The following is an 11,610-nucleotide window of genomic DNA, read 5'->3' as shown; positions in this document are numbered from 1 at the left end:
AAAAACAGTATCTAAAGAGCTAGAAAGGGCAAGTGTTAAAATAATCTGGTTAGAAAAGCAAAGTTTCTTATAACTTAGTTCTCAGAATTCTCAGAATTCAAAACCCAATGTGAACCCCTCATGAGTTCAATAATTTCTAAGGAAACTGAGGCTTTTAATGTTCCTGTTCCATTATAGATAATTTCCTTCTCATAGGAGGCCTCTAACAGCAGTTGAGATGGAAATAAAAATAGTCTGAGGAGAGAGAGTGGGAGAAATAAAAAAGGAACATAATATGGAAGTGAGAGAGATCCCTAGGAGATGGAGAGTTTTGTAAACAAGCTCTCTCTAGACAGTGATTGGATTCATTTTTATGTCTCTAGAGCCTAGTGCAGAGCATGGGCATGTTTGCTGATCAGCACACATTCTTGGGGGAAAGGGAACCTATAGGGTGAGATGGTGGTGGAGGGGATAGGGTTGGAGCGCAAAAAGTTAGAGCAGGGGGCACCAAAACAGAACAGAAAGAGGAAGACAAGCACTTGGAAGGATAAAGGGGGAAAGAAAAGAAGCTGGAGTGAGAGGCTCTTCTACTTTCACTTGTACTCTTTTGATTTCTTTACTTAAGAAAAGCAACAAGGGAGAAATATGAAGAGCAGAGAGTTCTAGAAGGAACTGAAGGCAGAGGTGGGAGGTAAGACTAAATTCCTTGTTCCTGTTTTCACTCTGATAATGTTAGGTAGGCCTCTAGTCTGATTCTCCACTGCCTCTTCCTATTTGTCTCTCCCACTAGACCATAAGCGGCTTGAGGGCAGACAATGTTTTATTCCTCTTTGTGTTCACCACTGGACCTTGCTGGGCACCTGGTTCATTTGATATTTAATGAATTGAATTGGCAAGAATAGTTGATGGTTATCTGTGAGCAGATGTATTCATACACAGAAACTGCACTTCTCCATTGTAATGGGGCAACAAATTCATCCTCTGCCCTCTGTCCCATTTAGAACAGGAAACTGTACATAAAAAGGGAAAATTTGTGCACTTCCACACATGATGTTATTGAAAATCACTAGAATAATTTAATCAGAATAGTATACAACATAAGTCAACTCTATTCTTGGGGATTGTTAAAAGGAAAGCCTATCTCCAACTGAGACAAAAAGCACTCAGAAGCGTGCATCAGTGTTTCCTTATAATCTACTAGTTCTCATCTCAGTTTAACTTATTCCATGGGTATAAGGTAACACAATTTCTTCCCGCTATAAGGTCCTGTCTATTACAGGCCATTCAGTGTCAGAAATAGGTAAAGTCATGACCAGGGATATATATATATATAATGATTATGTGTTTATTATATAATATATAAAATAATAATTATATATTTATTATGAATATAATAAATATTTATTTATTTTTTGGCTCTGAACCTCTAATGAGAAAAAGAAATATATCGAGCTCAAGAACACTGTGTTTTGTGTGTCACTGGGTCAAGGGTGGGGATACACGACAGACCTAGGAACAGGATATACATAAACAAAAACATTCATGGTTACAGACTGAAAAACTAGTGCCTGCCACGATTAAGTCTCGGTTTTCTCATCACTCAGCAGAATGTTGGGCATCCCGTGACTGATGGGGAACAGACGTCCAGACTCTGGGCACTACGAGGTGCCCTCCAACACATCCACCTCCAGCAGCACGTGGGGCATCTGCCTCAGGAATTTCTCACCATGCTCATACCCTTCAATTGGCCCTTTGGGCACCTTGACCAGATATACCCGCGGTCTCCAGAAGTGCCGCGCACTCCATCTTGGGTATGGTATGCACTACGAAGTTGGGGTTGAACTCCACTGGGTTGACCTCTGTGGCCTGGAGATGCAGAGGGAAGCCACGGGGACTCACCCCCCTGCACATGTGAGCTCAGCAGGTTGTGGATGAGCAGCTTCCTGTTGCCACAACACGTGCTCTCAGCAGGCCGGAACCGGAAGAAGGCAGAAACTCGCTTGTCTGGAATATGTTTAAAGTATTCAGGAGATGAAATGAAATGGAAGGATATAGAGGGGGAAAGAAAGTAAGGACAAGAGGAAGACAGAAAGAAGGAGCATAATGATCATGCAGTGGAGAATAATAAAGCTGCATTGTTCTTATCTTTGATATGTATAATTGATCAAGCCTATATTTCTGCATACTGAGATGGGAAGTTGTGGTTTAAGAGGAGTTGCAAGTTGGCCCTTGAGTGATGGAAAAAGTGTGTCATATATTTCTACGTGAGATCAGGTTCTCAGCCTTTTCTGGGTCAGAGAGTCCCTTTTAGTAATCTGATGAAAGCTAATGGGTCTTTTCCCCAGAAAAACACACAAAACCATCCAAAATTTTGCATGTGATTTTGAGAGTACATAGACTCCTGCAGCCCATCTATGGAGTCTGTGGCGACACCTTCTGATAAATTCTCAGTGTTTGTTACCTCTTACCCCAGATTTAAGCTTTCAGTTGCCATTTAACCCCAGAGCAGATGAGACACAAGGGCTCTCCATCTGTGGGTAGGGGTTATCTGGTATCTCCTCTGTATTTTTGGTGCAAACAGTTGGCCTTCCCGAAATGGGATCCACTATTAATAACTAATGTTTGGCTGAGGCAATTTGAAACAGTTTCCTCCAAAATGCTCTATGGGTGACATGAGTGAAGGAGACAAACTGAACACTAATGGTTTACATGAGTCTGTCAAGGGATATGTGGGGATTAGTAGTAAAGGAAGGGGAAGAAGAGGCCATGCATCAGTGTGAGATGCCTCAGAGCCAGCATGTGGCAATGTTACTATGTGATGTCACGCATCTGTTTTCAAGCTGTGATAAGCTTTAGACTAGAACAAATAGATCTAGAAAAAGGTCAGGAATGGCAAACAGAATTCATCTTCCTTGGCAGTTCCAGTAGATTGTGTGGTAGCGGGTTATATCACCCCCCGCCCCGCCCCAGTAAATCGCTCCTCTTGGTATTCTCATCATTGTGTAACCACCTTTCCTCAAATCGAGGCCACTTCTCTGACTTGCTTTAACCAGTAAAATGTGGCAGAGTGTGGTTGTACCAGTTTTGGCTGAAGCCTTAAGAAGATATGGCAGTGTCTGCTTTTTGCTCTTGGGAGCCCTAAGCTGTCATGTAAGAAGTCTATTTGCCCTGCTAGAGAGACCATGTGGAGAGGCCATGTGGAGAGAGAGGAGGGACCCTGAGACTCCATGAAGGAGAACCAGGGAACCCAGCCAGCAACCGAGGCTCTAGTCATATGAACCCAGGAAAGTCATTCCAGCTACCCCCAGCCCTTTGAACCATCCTAACTGAAGCATCAGACACATACGTGAAGAAGCCTCTTTGGATGTTCTTGCCCCAGCAGGAGATATGAGAAGCAGAGATAAGCTATTTCTGTTGTGCCCTGTCCAAGTTCCTGACCCACAGAATTCTGAGAAACAATAACAATGGTTGTTTGAAGCTACGAAGTTTTGGAGTAAGGTTTTTGTTTTTGTTTTTTTCAACAACTAATATACTACAAAATCAATCATTTTTACCTAGAAGTGGGGCATTGTTATTATAAAAACATAAACCTGTGGCATTGGTTTTGGGATTGGGCAGTGAGTAAGCTCTAGAAGAATCTTGAGAGGAATGTTAACACAATGCTAATAACAATAAGAAAATTTTATTGGAGGCCAGAGAAAAGGTGACCTGAACTATGTAATGGCAGTAAGTGGCACTATAATAACATGGAAGATAGAAAATATATATCTAATGAACTTGTGGATTTTCCTGAGAAGATTTCCTGAGAAGAAGGCTTTCCTGAGAAGAAATAATTGCTTTTCGTGGTGCCTGATAAGGTACAGATGGAGAGAGATAAATTAGAGAAGGAACCATTTCATTTTCCAGCAGAATCATGAGGGAACATTCCCAGCCCAGGACCTGCTGAGCTGGAAAATAAAACAGTTTCTCATTCCCAACGTCTCCAGCCTATAAAAAAATTCTTAAAGTAAATTAAAAGCTGGAAGTAGAGATTAATTCCATGACACTGCCAGTAAATCATGACCTTTGAGGTCAAAATTGGATCAAGGATGTGATTGTAAGACCCTTTGTGAAAACCTCAGAAAGATTTAAGTTTGTGTCTTGTAGATCTTCTAAGCTGGACAATAGGGCTTTAAGAATTGTAAGTCCCTATTTCCTATACTGTCTCAGCTTAACAAAGAGTTTGCAAGAGTCTTCATGGCATTTTCCCATAGTACCTTGACTCTCAGCCCAAGGCAGAGAGGAACTTATTTTGGAGAGATTTGTTTCTAATGGATTAAATTATAATTTAATATAGCAGGCACACAAAAACTTAAAATAATTATATCAGCATGGACTAAAAGGGACAAACATACCTAAAAATCAAAAGTAGTCTCTAAGGCCCTAACCTCTAATGGTCAGGAAGCAGATTAAGAAAGCTATTCTGCAGCAAACATAATGCATTTCCAACAGCGAAGAAGGAATGACTCAGCGGGCAGAACGAAGTCATGGAAAACTACTTTAGGGGGCAGAACTGAGCCCTGTGCCAGCAACATTGGAGGATTTCAGAATTGCTATGGACCAGTGACTTCCATGTGCCTCCAACATCCCTCCCCCATTTATGAATGGGAGTGTTTGTTGTGGTTATCCTGTCCCTTTCTCACTGCTGTGTTCTGGGTGTGTGGGGAGTAGAAAACTTTACTTTACTTGAACTTAAGGAACCATACCTGAGTATCTGTGCAGAGGGGACCACACATCTGCAGCTGTACCTGATTTAGATAATGAAATTTCAGACTTTAAGCTGATGCTGTAGCCATGATAGGATGAGACTTTTGGAGATCTAAGGAGAGAGGGGATATATCCTGCACATGAGGGGAACATGAATTTCTATGATATTTCTATGGTAGGTCTCAAAATTTGGCTCCCAACAATTCCTCCCTGCCAGTATGTGCAAGCTGCTCTTCACATTAAGAGGTGGAAATTACTTCTTCTCATTCTCTTGAATGTGGGCTGATATTGTGACTGACTTTGACCAGTAGAATGTGGTAGAATGTGGTGGAAGTGATGTTTCGTTGTTCATTTTTTTATGTTCAGTTAGCCAACATATAGTACATCATTAGTTTTTGATGTAGTATTCGGCGATTCATTAGTTGTGTATAACACCCAGTGCTCATCACATCACAAAGGAAGTGATGCTTTAGAATGGGCAGCTTCCACTCGTGGAGCCTATCTGCCATATTTTGATGAGTCCAAATGATACAGAGATGTCAGGTAGAGAAGAACTGAGCTTCTTCAGTTGATGGCCCCATCTCAGCTCCCAGCTGAAAGCAAGCACCAACTGTCAGCCTTATGCAGAAGCCCATTTGGACATTTTATCCTTTCCAATAACAGCAGCCCAGGCATAATTACACAGGGTAGAAGAACCATCTAGGCAGGCCCAGACAACCCACAAAACTGTGGGAGATAATAAAATGGTTATTATTTTAAACCATGAGTTTTAGGGTGATTTGTTTTATAGCAATAAATAAGTGAAACAGGTCGGTAGTGGTTTCTTGGAGTACCATGTTGAGAGGATTTTTAGGCTATATCCAGGCTTGGTAGGAAATATATTGTGACTGATTGCCAGTCTCTCATAGGGGCAGGAAGGGAGACTGGAATCCTGTGTAAAGCGGGACTGGAATTACTAGCTCACGACTTACGCTATCTCGGTAGTCCTCAGAAAGAGCCACTGGCAGCTTTTTGTGAGAAAGTTGTGACTTAAAAGTAATTAAAAACCTTGGCTTTTGATTAGCTCTGAGTTTTTATGTGTTTTGAGTTTGAATTTATCAGTTTCTGAAGAACTGTAACTCAGGAGAACTGACAGTAACTCAGTGATTGGGTCAGGCCAAGTGAAACCCTAAGGGATTACCACTAGGCTTCAGCCATCTTTGTTTTCTCCCTTCTCTTCTTCCACACTCCGGGTTGTGAATAGCTGTGAAGGGTCCCTGGAACTGTTAGCATTCTTGCATGTTGGTCTCTATTTTCCTGAAAATGTCTAAGCTCAAGCCCAGTATAATATAGAGGTGCTGAACATGTCTGTGAAAACTTCACTTGCTCATTCATTTTAATTTATCTATAGTTATCTTATGTGATGTGATGTGATGTGATGTGGTATTATATACAGTTTTGTCTATGCCAAACATCTTTCCAGGGACTGGGGAGAGAGAAATAAAAAAGGCATAGGTTCTAAGCAAGTCATGCCCCTATCTTCAAGGGGCTCATGTTTTAGTGTCCAGAAATCAATCTGGACATTACAGCAGGATAAAAACAATGCAGCAATAGAGTTGAACGTTATAATAGTAACTAGCATTTATTGTACATTTACCATGTGCCAAGTATCTCATATAATCTTTAAAAATTTTAATTTAAATTATTTTTTATAATAGTTTTATTAAGATATATTTCATATATCACAAAATCCACCTCTTTAAAATATATAATGCAGTGTTTTTGGTATACTTACAGAGTAGTGCAAACCACCACCACTATCTAATTCCAGAACATTTGATCACCCCAAACAGAAATACCTACTCATCAGCAGGCACTTTCTATTCCCCTCATCTCCCTAGCCCCTGGTGATTACTAATCTACTTTCTGTCTCTGTGGATTTGCTTATTTGGAACTTTTCATATAATTGGAATAATTCAATATATGACCTTTTGTGTCTGGCTTATTTCATTTAGCACAGTTTTCAAGGCTCATCCATGTTGTAGCATGTATCATCTATCTCTTCTTATCACAAATAAAATTCCATTGTATGGAAATGTCATATTTTGTCTCTTCATCAGTTGCTAGACATATGAGTTACTCCTATTTTTTGACTGTTATGAATAACGGTATGGTGAACATTGGTATACAAGTTTATGTGGACATATATATATATTTTTAAAGATTTTATTTATTATTTGACAGAGAGAATGAGAGAGAGAGAGCACATGAGAGGGGGGAGGGTCAGAGGGAGAAGCAGACTCCCCGCCGAGCAGGGAGCCCGATGCGGGACTCGATCCCGGGACTCCGGGATCATGACCTGAGCCGAAGGCAGTCGCTCAACCGACTGAGCCACCCAGGCGCCCTGGACATATATTTTTGATATTCCTAGGTATGTACATAAGAATGTAATTGCTGGGTCATATGGCAACTCTCTGTTTAACTTTTTGAGAAACTGACAAATTTTTATTGTCCATATTTTTATTTTATTTTATTTTATTTTATTTTATTTTATTTTATTTTTTTTAAGATTTTATTTATTTATTTGAGAGAGAGAGAATGGGAGACAGAGAGCACGAGAGGGAAGAGGGCAGAGGGAGAAGCAGACCCCCTGCTGAGCAGGGAGCCCGATGTGGGACTCGATCCCGGGACTCCAGGATCATGACCCGAGCCGAAGGCAGTCGCTTAACCAACTGAGCCACCCAGGCGCCCCTGTCCATATTTTTATTTTAGCCACTCTAGTGGGTGTAAAGTGGTATCTCATTGTGGTTTTGATTTACATTTCCCTAAAAACTAATGGTATTGAGCATCTTTTCATGTGCTTGTTGCCCATCTGTATATTTTCTTTGGAGAAATGTCTATTCAAATCTTTTGCCTATTTTTTAATTGGGTTGTTATGGTCTTTTTATTTTTGAGTTTTAAGTTTTTTATATATTCTGGATATAAATTCCTTCTCATATCTATGAATTACAAATATTTTCTCCTATTCTGGGTGGCATTTTCACTTCGATAGTGTCCTTTGAAGCCTCTAATTCTTTAATTTTGATGACGTCCACTTTATTTATTATTTCATCTCTTGTGTTTTTTTTTTTTAAAGATTTTATTTATTTATTTGAGAGAGAGAGAGAGAATGAGAGAGAGCATGAGAGGGGAGAGGTCAGAGGGAGAAGCAGACTCCCCGCTAAGAAGGGAGCCCGATGTGGGACTCGATCCCGGGACTCCAGGATCACGACCTGAGCTGAAGGCAGTTGCTTAACCAACTGAGCCACCCAGGTGCCCCTCATCTCTTGTGTTTTTGATGTCACATCAAAAAACTATTTTCTAATCCAAGCTCATGAAGACTTATTCCTATGTTTTCTTCTAAGAGTTTTATAGTTTAGCTCTTATATTTAGGTCTAGGATCGATTTTGAGTTAATTTTTATATATGATGTGAGGTAGGGGTTCAACTTAATTTTTTTGCGTGTGGATGTTCAGTTGTCTCAGTTTCATTTGTTGAAAGATTATTCTTTCCTGTCGAATTGTCTTGGCATCCTTGTAGAAAATCAATTGACTACAAAAAATGTAAGGGTTTATTTCCAGACTCTCAATTCCATTGACCTATATGTCCATTTTTATGCTAGTTATTTAATCTTTATAACAGTTACATGAGGAAGGTAGTACTAAGGCTCAGGGACTTTGGGCATTTTGCTGAAGATCATACAATTAATATGCAGTGAAGCTAAGACTGGAAACTTGGATCCTCTGATACCGAAGTCCAGGCTAGAAAGTTAATACTCTGCTCTCCTAGGACAGATGGCTGTGGTATGGATTTATATAGGCAGGGAATGCCAGGATGCAAGACATTTGAATTCAGGGTTTATACAACCTGTAGGGATGTGAAACTATATAAAGCAAAGTCAAAACCCAGGGGACAGTTGGAATGGAAAGAGGACAAGACATCACAATTAATTAGGGCCTTTGAAAACTCAGAGGGAGCATCCTAAATAGCCTATGTGGTTCAGGGATGGTTTTCACAAGAAACTCACATTTAATCAGTGTCAGGAAATGTCTGTATAAGTTCACCAGGTTGTGTGTGTGTTGGATGGATGGGTTAGGAGAGAGTCTAGAGGGAATAGCATGCATGAAGACCTAATGGTACTAAAGAAAATGGCATAGTCAAGGAATGGCAAGAACCCAGATAAAACTTAGGGGGAACTTTGGGAATTAGCTGGAGAAAAGACTGGAAAAGTAAGTTGGGAATATAGGGGCCACGAATGTACTGCCAAGGAGTTTGGTTTTTCTCCTGGAAGTAACTGTGAACAAATGTGGATTTTATGTAGAGGAGTTAGGTGTTCATGTAATTGATAGCACAGAGCAGGATAGATTAGAGAAGAAGGAAACAGCAGCAGAAGATGTGGATTGGGAGCTGTTGCAGGTGAGATATTGAGGAGAATAGGGATGGAGAGAAGAGGGCAGTTACCCAGGATGCATAATCAATAGGGTTTGATGATTGATTTGTTATGGGGGAGGGAGAGGCAGAGAGAGACAGAGGGAGATGGAGTGGGACAGAAGAGATAAAGGAAGAAAGTGAAGGAAATAAACATTTTTTAAGGTCTAATACGTGATAGCCTTGTTAATATGTTTCTATTTTCAGGTGAGAAAATATATTCAGACAAGTTTATCCAAAGTCACAAAGCTGTTAGTCAATGGTTAAAGCAGATTTTAAATTCAGTCCTGTTAGGCCCCAATGCCCCTACTCTTTCCTCCATACCATACTGTCAAAGATAAAGCTCAGATTTTGGGTACAGGTGAGAGGATGAGTACTGATACCATTTACAAGAAAAGAAAACAAGAAAGAGAAAAAAGAGTTTGTTTTAACAGGAAAAGGGTACAGAGATTCATTTGGGGGGCACATGATGTTTGAGATAGTTGTATGACACCAATGAAGATGACCTTCGCATGGTTAGAAATATGGGATCAAACCTCAGGAGAGGCACCGGGGCCTAACATACCACCCCAGAGCTCTCTTCTTTCCTACTCCTGAGCTGAGATGTTGGGTGATGCCATGGGAAACAGCTGAGATTGTCTATGGAAACATGGAGTGTGAAGAGAAGGAGGACAAAAAATGAACTGCTCACATGGATCAAAGATGAGGGATGGGAGAGTCTAGGGCATCTTCTCTGATGGCATCAGTTCATGGACACACCTGGGTTGTACCCACAGAAATTTTCCTCCCAGGCCTCAGACAGGCTTGAGTGGCAGCAGTGAGGGGCCCTTTTCTTCCTGTAGTGAACACTCAATAAATGATCACTATTATTATTACTGTAGTTACGATTCTGCATGTAGTAAAAATCAGCAACTATTTTTCAAGAGTATATTTAGTATAGTCCTCTTAAGAGGCAGGAATATGGGATAAAATGATTTTCTGTGGTCCTTCCCAGTCCCATGGCTCCATAATCCTCCACTTTAATATGTGACTAGTGAGTAAGAACTACCTTGAAATTTTGATTTCTGGTACAGAGTCTATCATTATACTTCCAAATTTTCTTGGGAAATATTTGAAGCCAAAAGAGGCTTTCATTTTGTTCACTTTAAAGAAAGCTTCATTCATATTCATCTAACAAACATTCGTTTAACGCTTACTCAAATAAATAGTCCTGTGGTAGGTGCTATGGTGAAGCCAGGTTAAGTACAGAATCTCTGTCCTCAAGTTGTTTGTAATGTAGTTAAGAGGGGAAGATGAGCATAGCTGTAAATGGAGTGGGTAACTAACCACAGTCAGAGAAGAGGCCTGAGGCTGGCCTTGAGATTGGGCGTAGTTTGGACAGTCAGGGATGAGGCAAGTCCAGGAGAGAAAAGGGAGATCTGAGTAGAAAAGAGGAAGGACAGATAGCCCAGGTGTGTTGTAAAAGCAGGAGTCGATTAGCCTGAGGGAAGCAGGGTACTGGTGAGGTATAGCTTTGGAGTCTGAGTTACAAAAGGGAAGGCAGGGTTCTAGGTGATGAGGCGCGTAGGTGTATCCTCATGCATCTACTCAGACTGGGCTCATCCTAGTCTTCTCATAGGTATGCCATCTTCTGTTCCATATAAAGTGGTATCTATAGGCAATTTGCTCCCATTCCAACCTTCTGAGATGCTTGGAAGAAATGAGGTTATCATGATATCCCAGCTATGGGAGAAACCCATTCACTACCACATACATTGGTCACTATTGCAGTTCTGTACATTATCCAGAACTTTTTTTACATTCGTGGAATATCTCCCCTATACTCTCTTTCCCAAAGCCATGAAGCCAGTCCTAGATGCTGCCATGTTAGGAAGCAGAGGCAATTCGTTCTGAGGACAATTGATGATTGAAATGCTGTCTGATTTCTCCTCCCCATAGCTCCTAATCCCTCTCCTCAGTAATTTGTATGTATTCTATTTATTTGGGATAAAACCCCCCATAGAGGGACCTGGGGCACACTCTGTTTTGTGTAGCTCCTGGATGGCCAAGGAAGGGACCTTGGGAGAGGTTTCTTAGATACGAAATAGCACATAGATGATTTATACATAAATGAGTCAGAAATATGGAGATTAAGTTTTCGCTGAGATGCACATGAATTAAGGAGAAAAAGTGTTTGAAGCAATTTAAAAAGAAATGCCATGAAACTTAAAGCATATGGAAAATAATACAAGATGTTGAAGAAATCTCAAAACGGATGGGGTTTGGCCTAACGAGTCCTTGGAGCCCTTCCCCATTTCACAAAAATCTCATCATTTGAAGAAATTAACATGACTTTGGAGACCGGCTGAAAAGGGTCCATCTCTCCAGGTTTGACTGGCTCATCCCTAGTCTAATTGTTTGGATTTTAATTTTTTTTTTTTTACCTTGTTCTGCGGTTCAT

General features: G+C 40.6%; 1 pseudogene; it reads right to left on the bottom strand.

Annotated features, from left to right (window-relative positions):
- Positions 1 to 1,556: 1,556 nt before the first annotated feature.
- LOC118018939 lies at positions 1,557 to 11,610 on the bottom strand (annotated as a pseudogene).

The sequence above is a fragment of the Mirounga leonina genome, unplaced genomic scaffold (genome assembly GCF_011800145.1).
Source record: "Mirounga leonina isolate KUSES-001 unplaced genomic scaffold, KU_Mleo_1.0 Mir_173, whole genome shotgun sequence".
Lineage (NCBI taxonomy): Eukaryota > Metazoa > Chordata > Mammalia > Carnivora > Phocidae > Mirounga > Mirounga leonina.
This window is presented reverse-complemented; position numbering and strand designations above follow the sequence as displayed.